General features: G+C 39.4%; 1 protein-coding gene across 12 annotated transcripts in view; it reads right to left on the bottom strand.

The window, feature by feature from the left end:
• The window catches only part of TAFA5 (TAFA chemokine like family member 5), a 582,613-nt gene that overhangs the window by 257,136 nt on the left and 300,321 nt on the right, over nucleotides 1-25,156 (bottom strand). The window lies entirely within an intron of this gene.

Below are 25,156 nucleotides of genomic sequence, written 5' to 3'. Positions count from 1 at the left end.
TCATGGCCCAATGTCACGGCAGACACTCCACAACAAATGGGAAGCCAGCTGATGGATATAATAAAACTGAGATGCCATACAATTTTTTCTTTGTGGTGGACATGTGAAAACCTTGGAAACTGGTTCTGTCAGAAAATGGTTATTGTTCTATAAAAGCAGGAAAGGTAGGGTCAAACAGATTACTTTTATGTTAGTTGGTGTAAAGGAACAATCCATTTTTGCAGCAATGAAATAAAAAGTGGCATGTCTATATGTGTGGAAAACAGATGTTTGAAAATACCAAAGGGAAATTTCAGAAAATATCTGCAAACGGTGCCCTTTCCATGAATGTAAATCTTAATTACAGGATTTTTTTCTTTGAAAATCCAGTTTTATAACAAAGTATTTAAAAGTTTGAGCAGATTTTTCAATCCCTTAATTTAGCTTCCATCCCATCACAATAAAATACAAAAGCACTTACATACATATTTCCTATTAGATATTAGCCTGTGATCCTTTTATACACTAATCATGCCATCAACTTGCAAACCACATCAAGATGACACTATTTAATAGCCAAGCATATAAATATGTATAAATAGCCCTGATCTATGTTGTTTTCTCCAAAGATACTAAGAAAGCCCATTCGGTTTGATTCTGGATTTCATACTTGCTTTAGGATAGAAAGAGAAAGTAATAGAAAATGTTTTTGGTGGAAGTTGTGCCAAAAGTGAATCTTGAAAGTTTGAAAAGTCACATTCCTTTTGAAGATGTTGATAACATGACACTAGTAAAGGCAAATGTTAAGTTTTGCAAGCAAGACAGATTTATTATAGATAATACAGTGGTTAATAAGGTAGAAAAACAGACTATCACTTTTCACCGGGCAGGTGTATTATTTATCTCTTCTAGATTTTATGTTACAGTGTAAGATAGCACTTTTATTTGGTCTTGTACTTGCATGCAATCAATTACAACCATTTATGTGAACATATGCAAAAATGTGCCTGAAATTCATAAGCTAACTACATCTAGTTCTCAGAATACTTGAGATGGAATAAATGCCAATCTGGAGATGTCAAACCAGGCCGTGCAATTTCAACAATATTTCTAGTAAATGGTTTCAGGTCTATTGAAAACTTTAATGTTTCTTGTCAGGTGGGTCTTACGATGTAAGGTGCACATTTGAGCAAGCAGTTAAAGACTGTGATATCTGATCTTTTACTACCATAGTTCCATAAAAATAAACCCTCTAATTTCACAAAAAGCTACCTAAAACCAAAGATAAATTCAAATGAAGTAAAGTCTAAATGATTAAAATAATATTGCCATTTTTTCTACATGTAATACAATTCTCACCTAGTAGATTCTCACCCTTAATGTTTCTCAGCTTATGTTTCATGACCACTCCCCCTGGGAAACGTGAATAAGATTTTTGAAATGGTCAGAGGAGCAAAATATTGATGGGTCTCATCCAGCCACTGGGACTGATTCACCAATGAGTTGATCTAATTTTATGTTGGTGAAACTCCACGATATCAGTGAATTATACCAGGGTAAAACTGAAATAACACAATGATGAATCAGGAGCACAGCATTCTACAGACTACTACACATATTTACATATCTATATTAATCTATCTAAAGGTTTTCCAAAGCACCCATCACCATGTTATCTAGTGCCTACTAGTTAAACTAGATTTGCACAGAGATTTTTAGAGAACTTCATGAACCTTCTTCTCTTCTGCCTTCCCTGGTTAAGATGTGTTTATCAGAAGCAGGGACTATTGATTTTTTATTTTGTTTGCTTCTTCTCTCTTCCTCCTCTCTTCCATTAATCTGGTTATGGTGGGAAAGCTTTTCAAAAGAGGAGGACTTTGCAGCTTGCCCAGCCTCTGTATTTGCCTGACCTCCCTTGGAAAATTATTCCAAAGTTGACACCCCTTAAATTGAAGGAGTAAGTAAGAAAGAAAGAAAGAGATTTTCCACATCTCTCATACATCTTGTCCTGCGCTTTGAGAGCTGCATTGTCCCAAAGGAATGTAAATACATTAATAAGTCATGTGGAGATGCAGTCATTGATGTGGCTAGATCAGGGGTGGGCAAACTACGGCCCGCGGGCCAGATCTGGCCCCTTAGGGCTTTGGATCTGGCATGCGGGATTGCCCCCAGTGGTGCTGTGGGCCCCACGCCGCTCTCAGAAGCGGCCGGCACCATGTCCCTAGGGCCCCCGGGCACAGGGACAGAGGGCTCCGTGCGTTGCCCTTGCTTCCAGGCACTGCCCCCCGCAGCTCCCATTGGCCAGGAACGGAGAACCGCAGACAATGGGAGCTTCAGGGGAGGTACCTGGAAGCGCGGCAAGGGCAGCGAACGCGGAGCCCTCCGCCCCCCTCCCCCAGTGGCCGCAGCACTTCCTGGAGTGGTGCAGGGCCGAGAACAGGACAGGCATGCAGGGAGCCTGCTCTGGCCTCGGTGTGGGCCAGTGCCACCCCAGAGCCGCTTTAGGTAAGCAGTGTGGGCCGGAGCCCGAATCCCTCCTGCACGCCTCCTGCACGCCAACCCCCTGCCCTGAACCCCCTGCCCTGAGCCCCCTGCCGCACTCCTCCTGCACCCCAACCCCCTGCCCTGAGCCCCCTCCTGCACACCGTACCCCTCCTGCACCCCAAACCCCTGCTCTGAGCCCCCTCATACACCCTGCACCCCTCCTCTGCCCCAATCCCTTGCCCTGAGCCCCTTCCTGCACATGGCACCCCCTCCCACACCCGCACTCCCTCCCGCACCAGCCCTGCATACAATTTCCATGCCCAGATGTGGCCCTCAGCCCAAAAAGTTTGTCCACCCCTGCGCTAGATCTTGACCCTTGATGAATTTAAATGAGACCCTGGAATGGTAACAGAAATAGAATGGAAACCAGTGGAGGGATAGAAGCACAGAGGTGATGAGCTCACAGTGGCCCTGACCACTCAGGAGGTAGGCTGCTGTATTCTGGACAAGCTGGAGTTTCTCCATGCTTGCCACCGTCAGTCCAAAATGCAGTAAGTACAGTAATCCAGCCAATCCTCTCCGGAGGGAGACTATATGAATCACTGTGGCAAAAACCTCATATGGAAGGAAAGGGACAAGTTTCCTTGCAAGGTGCAGATGGCTACCTGGTTTTCTAGACTAAGCACAGAGTAGGATACATGGGGGTAGTTGCCTTCAATAAGCCAGCTCATTCAGTGATCAGTTCTCCCTTTGGACCCATTTCTGAGCTAGAAATACACAGATATCAAAATCTCAAACTGATAAAAATCTAAAAAAAAATGGCAGTACTTCTGTAATTAGTATTTTTAATTTTGGGCCACAGAAATCATAAATACTCACAACTTTCTTTAGTGAATGGGAATTGTGGGCACTCAACACCTTTTTTTTTTTTAAAGAGAGAAAAATAATGTTTATTGTTCAATTCCGCAACGGTTCCGTATGTGAGAATCCTATCGAGGTCATTGACAGTTCTGTGAATACATGCATACAAGCTGCATAGCAGGGAGGAAAAACGAGGCCCCAGGTGAAACGATCAAATCCTAAAATGTGTCTTAAAATAGAGTCTATATTCTTGAAAAAATAAAATCAAATGCCAGTTTGCTAATGAAACAAAGATTTCTTCCCAGGTTATTTTTAGGCATACTGGTTTGCAATCTCATCATCACCTCCAAAGAGCCTTGAAATTTAAACTGCATGTCATACGAGAAAGAGACCACTTTGTAAGATGTTTGATGTCCTTCTTACCACATCCCCAACATGCAGTACAGTAATTGCTCATGAAGGAGGGTCTGCATGATGATCTATTTAATGTTAGTTCTCGGTAAGAAATAACATTTCTGTTCTCTACCACAGAATAAAATAATCCATTTAAAAGAAAATCTGCTGTGATTATAACAAATGTGATATAGTTATGAATTTCTCTCTTACACACACTGAAAAGCAGAAGACTTCTTTTTTCCCTAAAATAGAAATTCAGATGGAGACAATACCTTCTCCATCTTCTAATACGATACAAACAGAACCTGATCTAAAAAGATGGTTTTACTAACGGTTTAACTTCCATATTCATCCAGGAACTTTAATTCTGAATTGCACATGCAGGCTTATATTGTAGTTTCACTGAATAATTTTCCATGCACCACCAATTTGATGCCTAGCAACACAAGCTCTTTTTAGTTCAAAATGCATAAAGGTAGATGTTATTAAAAATCTCGGCTAGATTCAGGCTCTGTTTGTGATTGAACACAATGCCAGCAGTTGTTTCAAATCAGATCATCGTAATAAATTCTGCAGTTTGTTATTGAAATCCTGAAGTCTTCTTGACGGGCCAAATCCTGAGTGATACTGAGCACCCACTGAAATAAGTGGGAGTTCTAAGTGGCTTAGCCTTTCTCAGGATTTGCAACAGATATTAACCCGTAAGTGTCCAATGAGTTTATACATACACCTCTACCCCGATATAACACGAATTCAGATATAACACGGTAAAGGAGTGCTCCGGGGGGTGGGGGTGCTGCGCACTCTGGCGGCTCAAAGCAAATTCAATATAACGCGGTTTCACCTATAATGCGGTAAGATTTTTTGGCTCCTGAGGACAGCCTTATATTGGGGTAGAGGTGTATTTTGCTTAGAAGAAAAATGACAATGTTTTAGGGAAAGCTTGAAAATATTAATTCCATATTTGCTTCTTCCAATGAAATATTCCAGAATAATATGTCTTTCCTTGACAATGACTTGAACAGTATGATTGCATTTAAAATGTCTACTTTGGGACATAGCCCTTTAAGCTTTTATTTTAAAATACAGTTGAAAACAATAGCACTAGGCAATTGGAGGGAATTAATTTAACTTAGAGTAACAAATTCTATTCTCAGCATTATAACAGTGTAAATTCAGTGTAACTCCAAATTTACATTGGTGCAATTGAGAAGTCAGTGAAACAACTTTATAATTACTGTCACAGAGCAGAATTTGGTTCATACTCTATAACTGAATCTAGGAAAAGGACATTCACTGAAACAGAATTATTTCAAGACAGCTCTCAACTGAGAGTACAATTTCAAACTTAATTTATGCTACAAATGCATTCCAATTTCTCAAGAAACATATAAATTAAAATGAACTAAATCCCTTTTCCATCACTAAAATAAAAAAAGCATTTGTGTCAAAGATGTTCAATCCGTCATTGAGGATCATCTAGAATCCAAATCTTTTATTAAAACATATACATTCTGTGGTTGTTTAGGTAAAGCAGTGCAAACTGGGATTCTTCAGGCATACAACTCTAGGACAGCAACTCTCTTTAAATGTCCTTAACTGTTTCCTACTGGGTATGACTGTGCTGATGATCAAAGAACCTAAGGATTAATCTGTCACTGTTACTGAAAGAAAAAGGAATTACTTTGGATAATTCCTTCATTACAAATTTATCCTGCAGAGGTGCCATGAGCTAAAAAGCACTGGTTGCCTGCGACTCAGTTTTGGGGAATTTGTGGACTCTTGCAGGATCTTCTGTATGATCTTTGTTGAGTTACATATACAGGGCCAAATTCTGCTCTGACTTACATCAGTGTAAAACTGGAGTAACTCCAACGCCAACAAAATTATTCTGGATTTACACTAGTGTAAAAGAGCATAATTTGGCCCATATTTTGCAGTGCCTACATTAAGAAGTTTTTCAGCTAAAGGCGTTCTATGATTCCTAAGTAAATATTATGAATTAACAAGTGAAAAATCTGATGAAGTTCTGCTCTTTTTAAGAGTCTGACTGAAATATTTTCAGAGTAATGCAGCCATGAAACAGCACAGTATGTTCCTAAAGTAACAACTAATCTTGTTGTCATTTTCAGACTACTACTTCTTAACCACTTCACACATATAAGCAGTATGGATGTTAGGTGGATAGGAAAAAAAAGTCATCCTTTTCATTCTGAAATAAGCAATCAATTTTAATTAAAGGAATGATCCTCCACAGCTGGGTAATTGTATCGGCCAAAAAAAAAAAAAAAAGTCTATAGGCCTTCAAGATTCATTCAATACATTAGTTTATCCTTTTGTGGAATTATTTTTAAAGTAAGTGTAATATTATGCTAACACTGAACATGGTGTTGCCAGTTTACATTATTTGGTTAGTGCCATAGCTTTGAAACTCAACTCTATTTGTTTTTGTATAAATATATATCATATTGTCCTCTGTTCACTGCATTCAAAATCACAATTAAAAGGAAAATAAATGCAGATAGTGTCTCCACCAGAAATTTAAGGTCAAAAGACCTGATTCTGCAGCCTGAACTTTTGCTGATTCCAAAAATGAGCTCACAGCCAGGAGAGGCTCAAAAATCAAAACATTAATGCATAAAAAGGAATGTAGAAACATTATATACGTTATGATGTTTACCATTTTCAATTTGCTTTCTGTTCAGTACATTATTGCCAAAAGTAATTCACAATGGTGAACAAATGCAGGCATAGCAGTGTTAATTCTCAGACACCTGCACAGTCACATGTCCAAATTAACACATTTGACAGTACATTATATTCTCTGTGAAGAGAAAAGTAAGTTTGGAATACTGTATTGAGGAAGGAACTTGTTCACCACCGTGACAGAGGCATAATAACTGTCCATGTGATAAAGCCATCAGAGTACACAGGATAAGTTTTTCTGATTGGTGGTATGTTGCCATGAGTCAGATTCATCTGAGTGATGCATATCCAAAAGTAGTGCAACTATTTATGTGTGTAAGGAACATGTAACTAGGTCTCCCACACCAGCATTTCCTGATGAGTGGACTAGGATAGGCCAAGTATTGGCAAAACCCTGTACTGCCCATTACTATCAGGCTAATTATAGCTGCTTCTTTTGTGAGTCTACTCAGGGGGCAAAGGGCTTCTCTCTGCAGAGCACCCACAGAAGGCCAGATATGATTTGTCCTACCTGCCCTCACATAATCTTATGAATATTAAGGAAAACTAAGGGAAACTTAGTCTGCAGAATAATGTGTGTGACGTTGTGCAGTCTATATGGTTTTATAAAAACTTGATAATAAGTCAATATAATGTAACTGAGATAGTTTTAGAGAAAATACGGTAATAAGTGAATGTAAATAACTGGGATATGCCTCATGCAAAAGGTCTCTTGTAAGGTATCATTACAAAGCTTATAATCTACTGAGTGTGATCATCTGATTTGTATAAATGTACCACTCTTGTATCTAAAACTAGAAATATAAAATGTAACTCTGAGGGCCTATTGTAATTGTGTAAAGTGTGGACCATTAATGATGGTTTGGAATCTTGATGACTCCCATTGTCTGCAGATGGCTGTATTTACCTGTGAGTCTTCCTGTATATGTGTGTGCTGGCAAGTGAGTAATGAAGTCTTGCAGTGACATGTGATCATGTCACCTGAACTGGAATCCATCTTTAACCTGGTGCTTTTCCAGTGAGGGGGGGTGGAAACCCAGAGAGACAAAGAGTTCCCGCCTTATGCAAAAGATATATAAAGGGAGGGAAGAGAACAGAGAGGGGAGAAGCCATCATGAAGAATCCCCTAGCTACCACCTGAGCTGCAACAAGAGCTGTACCAGGGGAAAGAATTGTGCCCAGGCCTGGAAGGTGTCCAGTCTGAGAAAAACTTACTGAAACATCTCTGAGGGTGAGATTATCTGTATTTAGTTTGATTAGGCATAGATTTGCGCATTCTATTTTATTTTGCTTGGTGACTTACTTTGTTCTGTCTGTTACTACTTTGAACCACTTAAATCCTACTGTCTGTATTTAATAAAATCACTTTTTATTTAGTAATTTACTCAGAGTATGTATTAATACCTGGGGGAGCAAACAACTGTGCATATCTCTCTATCAGTGTTATAGAGGGCGAACAATTTATGAGTTTGCCCTGCATAAGCTTTATACAGGGTAAAACAGATTTATTTGGGTTTAGACCCCATTGGGAGTTGGGCATCTGAGTGCTAAAGACAAGCGCACTACTGCGAGCTGTTTTCAGGTAAACTTGCAGCTTTGGGACAGGAGATTCAGACCCTGGATCTGTGTGTGGAGCCAAACAGGAGTGTCTGGCTCAGCAAGACAGGGTGCTGGAGTCCTGAGCTGGCAGGGAAAACAGGAGCAGGGGTAGTCTTTGCACATCGGGTGGCAGCTCCCAAGGGGGTTTCTGTGATCCAACCCGTCACAGTGGCGTAGTCGAGCAGGGTCTGTGCACAGCTGATTGCTTTGAGATACTGGTAGTGATTTTAAGTGAGTTTTAAGTGTGGTGGCTGGAGAACAGACAAAGTGGTTACTGGTTTGTTATTTTCTGTTTGCTTATTTCGGGCAAGGGAAGTAGGGACAGAAAAGGAAACTCTCTGTTAACTAAGAAGCCCCTGAGCTGAGTGCATCTCAGTTTCAGTGAACTGCAGATGGGTGTGGCCCAACCTCTGTCTGTGCTGAAGCTGACTGGGGTGTCTAATTTAGCAAGACAGGAGTGGAGGGGTGCCTGTTCTGGCAGGAGGGTGTTCTCTGTGGTATCCCAGCTCATCAAATGATGGTCTCAAGGGAAGACAAATGGAAATTGATGTACAATTTGCCTGGGGAAAGCCTGACCTGGAAAAAGAAAAGGCTGCCCACCAGCCTGGACTTAAGAGATAAAGCAATTAAGACCCAGAAGCATGACCTGGCTGTAATGGAGTGGAAGAGGTACACAGAGACATGTATCCTGGAGCTGGAAGTTGGGGTCCTGGTGACTGCTGCGGTGGGAACAAACCCCAAGGACTCTAGCTGGAAGCAAACCCAACCTGAGTGAAAGGGGGGGGATTTTGCTGGCCAGCGAAAGGTCCCTCATAGCTGGAAGCTGTGAGCCTACAGCTGGGTCAGGGTCTCTTTCCCTTTTGGGGGACACAGGAGTGTCTGCCCCATAGGGGAGCCCAAAAATGAATTTTAGGTATACTGCCTCCGCCATGGTCAGTGTCCAAGTCTCTGGCAGTAAGTTCAGGAGGAGGGTGTGACGTTGTGCAGTCTATATGGTTTTATAAAAACTTGATAATAAGTCAATATAATGTAACTGAGATAGTTTTAGAGAAAATACGGTAATAAGTGAATGTAAATAACTGGGATATGCCTCATGCAAAAGGTCTCTTGTAAGGTATCATTACAAAGCTTATAATCTACTGAGTGTGATCATCTGATTTGTATAAATGTACCACTCTTGTATCTAAAACTAGAAATATAAAATGTAACTCTGAGGGCCTATTGTAATTGTGTAAAGTGTGGACCATTAATGATGGTTTGGAATCTTGATGACTCCCATTGTCTGCAGATGGCTGTATTTACCTGTGAGTCTTCCTGTATATGTGTGTGCTGGCAAGTGAGTAATGAAGTCTTGCAGTGACATGTGATCATGTCACCTGAACTGGAATCCATCTTTAACCTGGTGCTTTTCCAGTGAGGGGGGGTGGAAACCCAGAGAGACAAAGAGTTCCCGCCTTATGCAAAAGATATATAAAGGGAGGGAAGAGAACAGAGAGGGGAGAAGCCATCATGAAGAATCCCCTAGCTACCACCTGAGCTGCAACAAGAGCTGTACCAGGGGAAAGAATTGTGCCCAGGCCTGGAAGGTGTCCAGTCTGAGAAAAACTTACTGAAACATCTCTGAGGGTGAGATTATCTGTATTTAGTTTGATTAGGCATAGATTTGCGCATTCTATTTTATTTTGCTTGGTGACTTACTTTGTTCTGTCTGTTACTACTTTGAACCACTTCAATCCTACTGTCTGTATTTAATAAAATCACTTTTTATTTAGTAATTTACTCAGAGTATGTATTAATACCTGGGGGAGCAAACAACTGTGCATATCTCTCTATCAGTGTTATAGAGGGCGAACAATTTATGAGTTTGCCCTGCATAAGCTTTATACAGGGTAAAACAGATTTATTTGGGTTTAGACCCCATTGGGAGTTGGGCATCTGAGTGCTAAAGACAAGCGCACTACTGCGAGCTGTTTTCAGGTAAACTTGCAGCTTTGGGACAGGAGATTCAGACCTGGGTCTGTGTCTGGAGCCAGACGGGAGTGTCTGGCTCAGCAGGACAGGGTGCTGGAGTCCTGAGCTGGCAGGGAAAACAGAAGCAGGGGTAGTCTTTGCACATCGGGTGGCAGCTCCCAAGGGGGTTTCTGTGATCCAACCCGTCACAATGTGCAGTTTCTTTAAATTTCCCTCAGTGATGATTCCTTAAGTAATTGTTCTTTTTAAGTTCCCTTAATTCTGTTTAGATAGTGAGTCTAAAACATCCCTCTAAATGTGGAAGTCATGTAACCAGTGCTGTCAGCAATAAACACAAGGGATAAGGAATACCTGGTTTATTTTCTTTACAGAAATACTAAATCCATGCAAAACACTATGGATTCCAAATATCTGCACAAAGCTGCTATGAAGAAGAATTTAGAGAGGGGAAGCACCAAATGTTGATGCTAGATTTCAATTAATCGGTTCCCAAGACCTCTATCAGTTCCAAAAAGAAAACAAATGCAGGAATGCAGGCTTTAACATATCTATGCTGATATATCAATTGAGGATTTGGTCAACCGTATATTATCCTTCTAAAAACTATGAGAAACAGCATTAACTATCCCGTTCACCTATCTTTATTACTCTGTACATATTAAAACAAATCCATCTTGTTTACAAAACAAATAGCCACAAAAGAAGAACAAAAGGTGCTTTCATAAAGGTGAGGCTTTTCCTCTGGGGAAATGTTGAGAGCAAGAAGTGTTAGTTTTCCTGAAAATCTAGTAACATTTGTTGAACCCAGCAGCATCATGTTGTGAAGGAACAAGTCTGCTGTCTTCAGTAAATGTCACTGCAAGGAATATGAAACTTTGAGGGAACATGCACTATCCAAAACAGATATTATAAAACAGCAGAAGTGAAAGTAGATTTTAACCTGTCAGATCCATCCTCATTTTCACTCTGGAAAGTGACTGCCATTCCAATATTGCAAACAAACTATATGGACACACAACACAGAGACTAAAAGGTCACGTGAAGGCCCTTCGTACTAAGTAAACATTGCAATGTTCTTGGATCTACAACAGTAATGAGATTAAACTGTTCTGATCCAGTAGTGATCACATGGAAAAAGAAAAATTCAATAGGACAGAATTTTTTATTTCATTAAATTTTGTCAGTCTTTCTTTGCATGTAAAGGGGTGAAAAAATAGTAACACTAGATTTCTGATTATCATCAGCGAGGTAGAAAGTTATATCCTATCCAGAAAGAGCTGTGTAATCACTCAGTGTCCATAACACTACTCTGGAAAATGGGGAAATCAGAAGGCTAAACTGTGCAGTTGAAAACAATTGCTGCCTAATAGTGTTCTGTCTTGGTAAGTTATCGTGGTCTAACTAATAGCTAAGAATGCAACAAAAATTCAAATGACCTGATTATTTTTGTAGCTGTTGCAGTAGCAAGAATGTGGTCACACTAAATCATCCACAGTGCTACCCCTAACACATCTAATAAGTAATGTCTTCAAATAAACACATTTATTATGAGGTGTAACTAAGGCACTGCTTCCCACCCCATTTCTCCACAAAAATTGGGATTCACTGGGTAGCAAGTGAATTCTAGGAGGTGAAGCCAGAGAAATTGGCTACTCTGTGTGGCATTATTTTCTGCCTGCCCCACTCACTGCATGGAGAGTTTCTGTCTAAATTAATCCTAGCGGCTTCAAGACTTTGTGCTCTGAACTACTCTCAATTAGGGACAGGTTCTGGATAAGCGGGTGACAAGGAAACCCCTGAAAGCACAGCCCCACCAGGGTGTATGTCTACACTGCAGCTGGAAGGTTTGATTTCCGGCTTGGGTAGATGTACACACACTAACTCTGCTCAAGCGAGGGCATTAAGGGTATGTCTACTCATGGGCTCAGGTTAAGGGGCTGTTAAACTGCAAGTAAATGTTTGGGCTCCGTTGGCAGCCTGGACACTAGGACCTTGAGAGGGGGAGGGTCCCGAACATCTACACCACAATTAAATAGTCTCTTAGCCTGAGCCCCAAGAGCCCAAGCCAGCTGGCGTGGGCCAGCCACAGGTGTTTAATTGCAGCATAGACATACCCCAAAAAGTAGAAGCCTGGCCCCCAAGGCACGGGTTATGGCTCAAGCTAGCTGCCCGAGTATAACCCTGTCCGAGATCCTAGGAACATATTCAGGTGGCTAACTTAAGCCAGTGGTTCTCAACCAGGTGTACATGTACCCCCGGGGGTATGCAGAGATTATCCAGGGGGTATATAAACTCATCTAGATATTTGCTTAGTTTTACAACAGGCTACATAAAAAGCACTAGCAAAGTAAGTACAAACTAAAATTTCATACAATGATTTGTTTATACTGCTCTGTATACTATACACTGAAATGTAAGTACAATATTTATATTCCAATTGATTCATTTGATAATTATATGGTAAAAATTAGAAAGTCAGCAATTTTTCAGTAATAGTGTGCTGTGACACTTTTGTCTTTTTAGGTCTGATTTTATAAGCAAGTAATTTTTAAGTAAAGTGAAATTTTGAGGTATTCAAGACAAATCAGACTCCCGAAAAGGGTACAGTATTTTGAAAAGATTGAGAGCCACTGACTTAAGCCACTGCCCAGGCCACATTGACCACTGTGCTATTTTTAGTGTACTAACTTTGAGCAGAGTTAGCGTGGGTACTCCCATCCAAGTAGGAATTACACCTCCCACTTGCAGTGTAAATGTACCCTTAATAGTACCCCAGCAGCTGGTGAGAACCAGAGGCACTATGGAGGAATGATGCCTTCAAACGGATGGCATGGCCTTCAGCAGATGTTGGCCCTCGTGCCATTTCTGAAAAGAAACAACATACATTGAACCATGTAAAGGAAACTCAGTTAGTAGAGATCTAAAGTTTCCTGTTCATAAACAATCAGTACCGCATTGGCTCAAAGGGAAAAAATCATTTAAAATGTAATAAATTAAAAAGGGACCCCTTTTCATCAAGCCACGGAACCCCCAATATGTTTGCATTAACTTGGGGTGATTTTAACTGGCTGTTCAAGTGTTTGAGTGATGGCTTAACTATCTTCCCTTTCAAAAGATTGTGTGCACATGGGGAGATGCTTTACGCACAAGAGTCACACAGAGGTGCAAGAATTCTGGCTATATAACTCAGCTATTTTGCTGGCATTCAGAGACTGTTGCTATGTCTGGGCAAGCTTTGCTGCTGCTTTGGTCATTTTTATCCTTCCTGTTCAAAGCAAAAATGTGAAATAGATGCACAGTGAAAATCAAAACAGAGCTCGATTTTTGTTGCCTCATTTCTATTCTGCCATTCAGAGGGTGAGATCCCCAGCTGCACTGGAGCTGTGCTTAGCATCACTCAGAAGGTGATAGGCAAAGGTAACTTTAAGCTACCTTTGTTCTCCTCCTATGCTCAAGGCCACCAGGGCACAGTTTAGTCATTAAAGAAACATAGAGGCTTCTAGATTGCTCTAAGTTGCACTGGCTTGTAAGATCCTCAACAGAGTTCGATAGAATGTACTGCACTCCAGTCATGCCTCCTTCTGCACTGGCATAGCCTCTATACCTAGGGTGTTAGAAGCAGTGGCATACAGCCAACATATCTGTCTCTATGCCAGCCATGGAGGGCAGCCATTAGCACAGTGCTCTAGCCCCTTAGCACCAAAAAGGGGCTCCAGTGGAGGGCCAGTGTCTAGTCCCAGAAATCCAAACCCCTTTTTGAGCCCTCAGGAGGTAGGATAATACAGCTTGGTGCACAAGGGTTTGCAGTAAAAATCTGAGCTCAGCATCAGTCTGTTTCATTTTTCAGTCTGCACACCAAAGCATTTCTCTTCTGTTCAAAGAGCCCAATCTTTGCATACTCACAACTCCCATTGGCTCTGTGTAACGTTCACTAAACAAGAATGTGTTTCTACATTAAGACTATATACACTCACCCCAGAATTAAAATTAGTCTCAAGTTACTGAAAAACTAAAAGCCTTTTCAGTCTACAGTAGAAGAGATAAATGGCACAAATCCACTCAACCATACAACTGTAAGATAGAAACAAACAAAAAAAAGTATCACCCATAGATATGAAAGAAGCAGGACTTCAAGTTATCCATTTATGTTCGTGAAAATAATGTTAAGAAGTCATTAAATTCATGACATTGTGTTTAAAAGTTTAAATTAACATTTTTATTTTTAACTATTCCCTGTCTAATGAGGGTCATCTTTAAATGGACTAATCATTTTTGTTACCCAATTAAAACAAACTGTGCTATCAATTTCCTCACAAACACCTAATACATAATACTGTTCAGACCAAGCTCCTTAGTAACAAAGGAACTAAAATGAAGACTCATTCTTTTGCTCGGCTATTTGAAGAAATATGCTTACCAGTACTCATGAATTACCATTGAGAAAGATGCTACCCAGGGCATGAAGTAGTGTGACGTCTTGTAAAGAGACTATATATTTAAAAAAATAAAAAAAAAAATGTGTTGTACTGTATGACTCTAAAACTGAAGATACTTCAAAACAAACTTCTCCTATAGAACGTTTAGAAATAAGCAACTTGTGAAGTCCCCTTCATACTAGTAACGAAGAATGAATCAGTCACCATATTATTCGAAAACCCCAATTTAAGTCTGATACCATGAATCCTTTAATCGAACCCTATGAAAGATAGCACTATATAAGGCCCTAATCTACCCTCTATGGAAAACTCCCATTGACTTCAATGGGAACCCTAGAAGCAAAAGATCCACAGGATTGTGTCCTGAGTTGGCAACATTTTGTGTCTCCTATTTTCACCAAACCTATAGCTCTTTCAGATTTTATGATAGAATATTGGCTGTGATCAAAATTTCAGGATGCTGGGTAAATATTTCTGATTAGTGGTACTTAGCTACAAAACCTCCCCATTCACACTCTGAACCAAGCTAAACACATGTATATAGGCCAGTCTGTCAGCATAGACCCGTGGAGAGTCACCAAGGAGGAATGTTTGCCCAGGCTGGAGGTGGTGGCAATGGACACTTTGGACAGGGGCTCATTAGGAGCAAGTACATCCCAAAAAGTAAATGGTGGAAGGCCAGGGAAGCTAGGATATGCCAATTCATCATTTTCTACCAGCAACCTGGTTATGAAGTTTTTAACGAAAGCTATTACCACCACTGGAAACCCTGGGAGGATGATGGCTCTATTACTAGCTGCTCTTCTTTGGGATAAATCTCCGCTGGAGTGCAGAGGAACAGATCAATCTGGTTTCAGTGGTTCTCGACCTAGCTTTCAAGAGTATGAATATAAGACATGTGCACAAGAGAGTACAAAAGATACAGACAAAGAGTTGGAGTGCACAGAGGCAGATGGGAACAAAGACAGCAAGAAAGAGATGTCTGAGTTGGTAGATGCATAACCCATCAAACTCTAAGGTCAGGTACACATGGATATCACACACTCTACATATGTATATCAGATATACATGACCACATTTACCAAAAGTCGACCTGCCTTTTTTATTAAAATAACTTAATTCTACCTATAACCATAAAATAGGTTGAATAAAAATTGAGGATAAGCTGATATCAGAGGCAAAAAGCTGAAAATAAATGTTGCAATAAAAAAGGCTTTTCTACAAAAGGCCATACAATCTTTCATCTAACTGCTCTGAATCCAAAATGTAGAAGATTTAAACAAAAAGATTTTAATAAGGTAAATTTAATCTGTACGTATAATATACAGCAACCTTTAAATTATCACGTATTATGACACTGAGATAAATTCAATCATTCAAGAGCTTGGGTTGAGTATCTCTGGACAAAATAGGCAGATAGAAGCATATATTATCTAAAGGACAGCTAAGAGATGTGAATGATTAATTACTACTGTAAATGGTTCTCATGCATCATGCCATTTCTCCATGTTATGTGTATATGTATATTTTTGTCTTTAATTTGGGAAGGTGGGGAAGAAGGGAAGGAAACAGAGATTTTGAAATAAACAACTGAATCTCATGTAATCTTAAAGTTGGAAAAATATTATTCAAGGAAGCCAGTTTATTTTATAGAAAGAAGAAAGAAAGATAATTATTAAACAGGCAGAAATTACATGAGAATCAAGATCTATTGTAAATATACAAGACTGAAAGTCAAAAGGTTTGCATTTTATTCCTAACTCTGCCACGCAGTTGCTGTAGTAATTAGCAGGACTACTTTCATGAGTGAAGGGAGCAGGATTTGGTACAACATAGTCCAGATTCAGGAAACACTTAAGCACATTAGTAACTTTAAGGATAGCCCTTAATTGGACTACTTCTGGGTTTAAGTGTTTGCAGATATGAAATAAACATTGTAACAGTCTGTCACTATCCATTGTAGTGATCTGCTAAAAATGAGTCAGGAAGAAAAGTTTCTCCCCCTACACATTCTGATGCTCTTCGATATAAATATTATAAATAATATTTCTAAGAAAAAAATAGTTTCAGTTTCAATTTTTTCGGTTCTTTCTACTGTCTCAAAATCTTGCATAAATGTTTAACTTTTTTGATATCCAGTTTTAAATATTGCTGGCAGCCCTTGCTAACCTGAGAAGATATTACTCATGTGAATTGTCCTACTGAAATTAATGGATTGCTGATGAGTAAAGGTTGCAGGACTCAGGCCTAATCTAATACATAATATCAATAACAACAGAAAATAATTGGTGGCCCAGTAGTTAACTTTCAGAGTTTGATTTGTCACCGATTTTAACAGAATTACACTAGCATAAAACTGGAATGACACAGAGGCAAATAAGACTCTGAGGTCTACACTGGGGGGGGGGGGTCGATTTAAGATACGCAAATTCAGCTATGCGAATAGCGTAGCTGAATTCGACATATCCGAGCCGACTTACCCCGCTGTGAGGACAGCGGCAAATTGACCTCCGCGGCTCCCCTGTCGACGGTGCTTACTCCTACCTGTGCTGGTGGAGTACGCGCGTCGATTCGGGGATCGATTGTTGGGTCCTGACGAGACGTGAGAGATCGATTTCTACCCGCCGATCCAGGTGGGTAGTGAAGACAAGCCCTGAGACTTTAAAAGTACTTATCAAATGTAGTCTGGTCTTCCACTCTGCTGAAACAAATGGATTAAACAAATCTAGCTCTTCACTAGTCTTTAGTGAAGATGGCTCCAGCTCTTTGGAAGATCAGTTGTATTATCTGTTGTATGATATGCAGTGTCCAATGCTGCTCCCATTAAAAGAAGTTTTGGCACAGACTTCCCAGGGAGAATATTTGACACTATAATGAGAAAATCTTCAGAATTATCCCTTCAGTAAATTTGTGTTACATCTTCAATAGCTGTGGTTCCAACCAAGGACTGGGGCTTGTATATTTTTTCCCTTTACAAACAACATATTAAGGATCCAGTTCCACAACCATTACTACAGTAAGATTTGCAAGTGTAAATATTAGCATCATATGTAAAGGTTACAGGATGAGGCTCCAAATTTCATAAACATTCACTTTTCAAACTGGAATTTAGCCTTCGTATATAGACATACCTCTTCATTCTTGCTGATGTTGGATTTTTTTAAGCATTAGAGTTTCGTTCTCCCTCTCTTCCTTTGCAATTTCAGGTAGGCAGCTCCTGTTTACTACAACTCCTGATTTCATATATTAATATAAGTTTGACATAACAGAACTGCTCTGCTGATGTGAGATAAGCTTATTCCATCTCCATTCCATTTAATACTTGAATTCCGATATCTTTAATCAAGCAAGACTGATCGCTGTCAGAACTACACTAGGAAAGCAAACGCAGACATATAAGTTCCCAATAATTCATTAACAGTAAAGTGTGTGTGTGATATTTTTGAGTCTGTAAAATCCTTTAACTGAATGTAAAATAGGTGTGTGTATTTTACACACACACACACGCGCACACACACAATTGTATTAAGGGTTTTTTACACACTCAAAAATTGCAGAGATAGCCTAAAATTGTTTGATAATATAAGTGAGGTCTCCAGTGGTACCTAATTAGAACATGCACGGCAAACAGATGGCAAAATAAGAAAAATAAATAAATAAAAGGAGGTCAAATCCAGAAACAAAGCAACTTATATATTATATTAAATATAAAACATATACAAGATGTGCTTTGATGTGTATCAAATGAATACCATTGGCCTGATTCTCTATAATCTCACACTTTATGTAGTCCTCTACATGGTATAAAATTGGTATAAAATGCTCCCAAATCAGAAATTTTTGACTCATAAGAGCGGTAATATTTTACATCCATTTGGCACAGATGTAAATGACTACACAAACACAATGCAATGGAGACTCAGGCCCATATGCTGCAAGACATTTGGTCCCCTGTCTTCAGTAATGTATGTTAAATGGTTTCCCAGTTGCATTTAAATCTGACTATCCACTCTATCAATTATCCTTTGAATCAGTTTAATATAAAGACTAAAAGAAAAGGTCAAGAATGGAGTGGCTCATCAGCCAGCTGGGTAAACCTTTGCACTGTTAGGTGAGAGCTAGATATTTAGAATTAGCATCCTTTCTCCTCTTGTTTTACATGGGACTATGGAAATATCACTCTGCACCTTGCCCCAGAGGGTGATTATTTATTGTGATTTTACTTACAGAGATGCACTAATCAGTAGAACTACAGCTTCTTTGGTACATACTTGCCTTCCCACTCAGTGGGGGAATTAGTGACAGTAGCTACTATGAGATTGAAAGACACAATGGACACAATGGCTCAGATTAAGAAGAGAACTGGGATCTCCAAGCAACCAGTCACTTCTACAGTATATTCACTGTCTTGAGCTGAAAGTAGCCCTTGGCATTTGCGGACATTAACACCCTTCTCAAAGTCAGTTTGCTGAAGAAGAACCCACACTTTGGTTTAGACTCCAAAATAAACAGGTAAACAACCCCCTAAAACCCCCAAATCAGATTATTGAATAGATTTAGTTATCTTTTTTTCCCCAATGATGGAGTTGTATTCAGTGACAGTGTAAACATTTTACTTCGCACAATACAAGAACCACAATAAAAGAGCGTAATTAGCACTGGAAAGACATTCTCAAGGAAGTACTTTGATTTCAAAAGACTGTTGGAGTGATTGTCACCCCTGCTGTGCTTGGATTCTATCTTGATGTGCATAAAGTGTGAATGCAGAGTGCATTATTATGGAACCCATTCTGCCTTGTGTTTGTGTGCTCATTACTTTTGCCATCTTGTGGTGACCAAAAATAGAAACCTACATAGCAGCTTATAATTCACAGTAGAATTATGCTGCTGCATTTTTTAATGAATTCCTCTGTGCATATACTGAAGATCTACAACCTGAATCATACTTGTGTTTTGTCATTTATTTTTAAAATGTAAATTTATTTATTTTTAAGATTGAGCCCAATGAAAAGCACAAACTTATATATAAGCATTTAAAATATATATGAATGTAAAATGTCTTAATATTCCATAAATATATTTCTAACATTTTATATAAACCAAAATATGCTATAAGAACTTTTCTAGGAGGTGGAATGCTACTTGCACTCTCTCAGTACACATAACGGCAACCTCTGGTCCTCTGCTCCCCCTGAAGGACAGTTTACTGTATGATAAAAACCATGAGGTTTGGACTTTACAAACAAGATAATTATTTATGAAACAGCATTGTTCGTGGGTTTTAGTTTGTTATTCATTATTTTAAATTATCAAGGAAAGCAATGAGTATAAACTATATTTCCTTCCTACGGTTAACTTCTATAAGAAGTAACCCATTTTGAGTTAGCAGTCCCAAGAGAGATAAGACTAGGCCTTCTGTTGCTAAGCAAGACTTTGCCATTTATTTCAAGCTTTAGCCGAGTACAAGCAATAATCACTACTGCCTGAAATATATTGGAATGAAAGTACATGGGACCATTCATGACACTTCATCAGCATGCAGGAGGCAAACAGAGTGACTGCAGTGATTGAATACAGGCTCAGACTACTGGCTTTAATCTCCATCTCATTCATTCAGCCTTTACTTTTGGCACAGCTGTATGATAAACACTGACATTCTTTCTTGCCCACCCTCCCTTGGAATCCCATGATTGTGTTCATGTTTGTTACGTATTTAAGGGTGGCAGTGGTGACAGGGGGCACATGGGGGGAGAGGGGAGGGGAGGAAATGTATAAAAACCGTGCAAAATGATTTAGGCAAAGATAACATAATGGTTTTATTAATAATAATTCAAAGGCATCTTTATATGAATAAAGTAAAAACCAAGCAACTTTCATTTCGCCTTTGCAGATACCTTAAAACAGAGAAGATAAATTTACAGCTAATGCTATGCTTTGTTTTATATTCCCATCTGTGCAATACTCCAAATATATGGTGCAGTCATAGTCAGCAAATGTATCTGTTTATTATACATAAACCCTGACTGTTCTGCCACTGTATAGCAAGGATTTTTTTTTAAGTCATTTATTTAGTATTTCAACACTGGGTATTAAATTTTATTTATTTTAAAAGAAAATCACATTAGCCTGTTGGCCTAGCAGAAGCACTGTGCACTTCCTTTTGGCAGACCCAGATTCACTCCCCTGTGTGTTGTCACTTTTCAGGCTGGCAGTGGCTGGGAATACGGAGAAGTACTGGGCCTAACTGACTGCTTAAACACTTTAACGCAAAACGAGAGTAACTCCATACAAGTCAACAGAGTTACAAAATCGATAAGAAGCAGCCTTCAGAAGTGTTAGTGTAATGTGGGGGGGGATAGCTCAGTGGTTTGAGCATTGGCCTGCTAAACCCAGGGTTGTGAGATCAATCCTTAAGGGGGCCACTTAGGGATCTGGGGCAAAATCAGTACTCGGTCCTGCTAGTGAAGGCAGGGGGCTGGACTTGATGACCTTTCAAGGTCCCTTCCAGTTCTAGGAGACAGGATATCTCCAATAATTTAAAAAATTTTGTGCTTGTGTCACAACTGTGACTTTTGTGCCAAAAAATATAAAGTTCTACTCCATCCCCTCACTCCCTTGTCTTAATAAAAAAAAAATACGTTTGGCAGCTGCTCCCAGACGAGATGATCACAATGGCCGTTCTGGGTTTGTCATCTATGAATCAATGACAGCAGCCAATCCAAAGCTGACCGGTAGAATGCACAGAACTGTGCATAATATACCCAGCCCTGATAGTTGCCCATGTTTATAGGAAAACTGGCTGACTTAGCAGAGTAGCCCACCCTGGCTCCCCCTGAAGTTCAGTGATAAGTAACAACCACCTCTACAGACTGGCTGGTTTTTAAAGGAGCCAGACTTCCTAGCAGCGTTAAGATGCCACCACTCTTCCATGATTTTTTACTAAGTGGTCATGACTCATCTGTGATTTTCCTGAAAGCCACAGCAATAAAAATACTGCCCTACTCAAATGGCATTCAACATTGTCTCCTTCAGACAAGTAAGGAGCATCATGATAGACTGAACAGAGATCTGATGATCGCAACATGGAGCACGGAGGGTGGGAGACGTAAAGAAGTGGAAATAATTAAAAAAGAAATGGAAATATACCTATCTCATTGAACTGGAAGGGACCTTGAAAGATCATCGAGTCCAGTCCCCTGCCTTCACTAGCAGGACTAAGTACTGTCCCTGACAGTTTTTTTTTTTCATCAGACCATCTCTCTAAAAGATCACAGAGGATGGATGGATGGAAGTAGTTAGGAAAAACTACTCAACTGAACCAACTATAGAACCACATTAACAAAAGGGAATAAAACAAGCTGTCTTCAGAGAACAAAATGAACCCTACATGATCTATTCTCCTCATTTGACACACATGTAGATTACAGTAACCTCCATTGAACTACCTGAGCACCTGAAACATTCTCTGATCTGTCTGTTCCAAAAGTAAAAAACTGAAAAGTGGGAAGACAAGAAAATGATTCCTTTTGAGGTTTTCTGACCTGGGATAGCAGCAAATCCTCCAGCACCTCCCACTTCCAATCACTGTCACATAATATGGGTATTAAGGAGCCATGCTACTCACAATGTGATCTAAACCAAAAAAAGTTCTATGAGGTCTGCATCTGAGAAAGGAGATCAAAAACTCCTGGTCAGTGGCAGAAGGAAGAAGGCATGACAGGCCATGATTACTGTCTGCATCTTCTGTACCATAATGCAAATGCACTGGACTAACAGCTAAAGATGTAGGCACTGTTATTCTTCTACATGAATTCCCCAGCCTATAATTAGTTCTGTCTTCTTTGGAATCAACTCAGACAGTTTACTAGTGGTAGCTGGTCACCATCATTGAATTTTGTGGCCACAACATCCCATTCTTTTTAAATGTTTGTTCATTGCACATCCCCCATGACAACACCACAAAAGCACTGCAGACTACACAGCCCACTCCAGCACACTCATACTTCTGGAGGCCTGATTCCAGAGATTTCTATGAGGCTTAATTCAAGGTAAGTCTTTAAGATGGGAGTTTCTCATTTAGCTTCTAAGTGCACTGGCAAAACAGCTGCAGCAGTACAATATACCTCATGACCAGATATACTTAACTGAGAGAGTTGTGATGCTCTGTCTATAAAGCATCCATGTCCTACAGTACTCTGCTCAATTACACATTTATATGATTTAATTTATTTATTTATTATTGGAAATAATTTAGGATTTATTTCAACTGGTGGGCATCTAAAACTAACAAACCATAGGCAAGGGAGACTGACAAGTGACTGTACGTAACAGAACCAGCTGACTGCAAATATAACAAATATTTCAGGGGATAGCACCAGTGCTTTGTGACCTGCTTTAAAAAAATAGTCTTCTTTCTTTGATCCCAACTCCTTCATCAGCTCTCTCTCTTTTTTTTTTTAAAGTCTTCATTAAATGGACTGGGATATTCTGGAACTCATCAAGAGTAACCTTGGTTCTAATGCCAGGATTTATGAATTCCCACGCATGGTGTCCTCAAATTTGCAAGAAAAGAAATCCACTTTGGAATGAGTTTAATGGGGATTTGAAGAAATGGCCCTGGAGGTGTATATTGAATAAAAATGTAATTGCCTCTAACTTTTGTGTTGTGCTTTATAAGGTGGCATGGAACAAATTACGTGCAGGATTTTGTATCACCCACTTCCAGTCTGATACATCAGAAGAGTTAATGAAAATAATTGCTTGAATGGCTTGTTAGTCCTTTCATCTGCAGTATTTCATTCCAGTGGTTTCCTTGTCTCTAGAAGTAATATGTCAAGATAACAAAATAATAAGTCAAAATAATTGTGTTTAAAATTAAGTTCTAAGTTATCAACCTTCAGTGGCACTCAGTGTTCACACTTGTCTGAGCATTTATTCTGGTTTTGGTTGGAAAGGTTTCCTAATGCTCCACTGACATATCCAACTAAATCTGACTTTTAAAAAAAAAATATATTAGGTGGGCTCTGCTGTATTTTATTTACTTGTGGCTTCTCACTGTATTGCAATGTGACTTCAAAGGCCTTAACAAATAAAACGAAAAAAGTGTCTGGAGTGTGTTCTAGTAACTTTTCTAAAATCAGACATAGGGCCCTATTCTCCACTGCCTTGCACCTTGTGCTATTTACACCTGTGCAACGTGGGTGAAGAGTGCTACCAATCTGCACTTTGTACAGGTGTATGACTACAGAAGATACAAGATCCAGTGGGGAATCAGGTTCTTGGAATTTAATTCTTTCTCTCTCTCTATATATATACACCCACAACAATGTCTGTTCCTTAGAGCTCAATCTGGATCTCAGGGAAGAAGATATATGTTGCCATGTATGTTGCAAATTCACTTGCTACGTTTATGTATGCAGCTAATTAATTTTACAAGATATTCAACAACATGCCTGCCTGTGTTTCAGAGGACAGAACTGGACTTTTAAGAGAGTGTGTGCCAAAATTACCAATGGAAGTGTCATATGTATTAATTACAGTTTGTGAGCAATTCCCCTGAGCGTCGGAGGGATAATAGAATTTTTAGCATAGGCAATGCCATTGAGATATGCATTGTGAACTTTATCCAGCATCTGTTAAAGCCAAAGGGAGTTTTTCCACTGACTTCAGTGAGTCTGGATGGGATCCTGTATGGCCCAATTTCATCATTATTGTATATGAGTTCAAATTCTGTGACTTCTACTGAAGTTAGTTAAGATATGCCTGCTTACATCAGATGTTCACTTCATCCTATACAATATCTTCACATTGTGTTAATGTATGCATTTAAGGATATGACAGTACCAGATTTGTGCCCAACTGGTATGATACCATTGCAAAAAAAGAAAAAGAAAAAAATGCAGAATCAAGTTCTACAATTGTTTGAATAGTACCCAAAATGATTCATAGTCTGACCAAAATCTGTATGGAACAAAAAAAATAAAATTACTACAGTAATCTATTCTGCAAGTACACATTAAAAAGCTATTCCAGGAGAGGAACTCTTGAACATAAGTTAATACCAAACTTAGCTAAAGTAATTTGTGTTCTTTAGCATTCACAGCTGGTCACTTGAGAGTTCTCTGGCAACATACACTTTTCAACATCTGTCAGCTAAATCAGAGATCCAAGAGTACTGAGTGGATTTGTGACACCCCTTGGAGGATTTCAGGTCCAAAAATCAATGGCTAAGTTTCATGGAATCATAAATATAATATAGTATAAACTTGTTTAACCGACTCTCATTAACTGAAGATAAGTCAGGTCACCTAACATCAATGCACACCATGAATATCCTGTTTATCTGAGAAATCTCTTTTTTGAGACCCTTTGGATGACTGGAATTTTATCATATTTATATCTCAGGTATCTGTCTAGCTTTTTCTACTGTTGTTTACATCATGTAAAGCCAAACTCTATCCATTGGCCTCAGATCAGCACTCTGAAATGTCCAAAGGAAAGAATGGCTGGTAGGCATCAATAAACTGAGCCAAGTGGCAAAGTGGGACTACTTTTCAGAACTTCAGAACTCAAAATACATACTGTGGCCTTCATTATTTTATGGTATCGCATATGTATGAACACCAAACATTTTACCCAAAATATGAGACACGGTTCCAGTATTCTGTGGTACATGGCATGCGTGAAAATGAAATTGAAAACAACACATATACCTGGTTTTTACA

The sequence above is a fragment of the Chrysemys picta genome, chromosome 1 (assembly GCF_011386835.1).
Source record: "Chrysemys picta bellii isolate R12L10 chromosome 1, ASM1138683v2, whole genome shotgun sequence".
NCBI classification, from domain to species: domain Eukaryota; kingdom Metazoa; phylum Chordata; order Testudines; family Emydidae; genus Chrysemys; species Chrysemys picta.
Note: the sequence above shows the minus strand (reverse complement) of the source record. Positions and strands in the feature narration are given on the sequence as shown.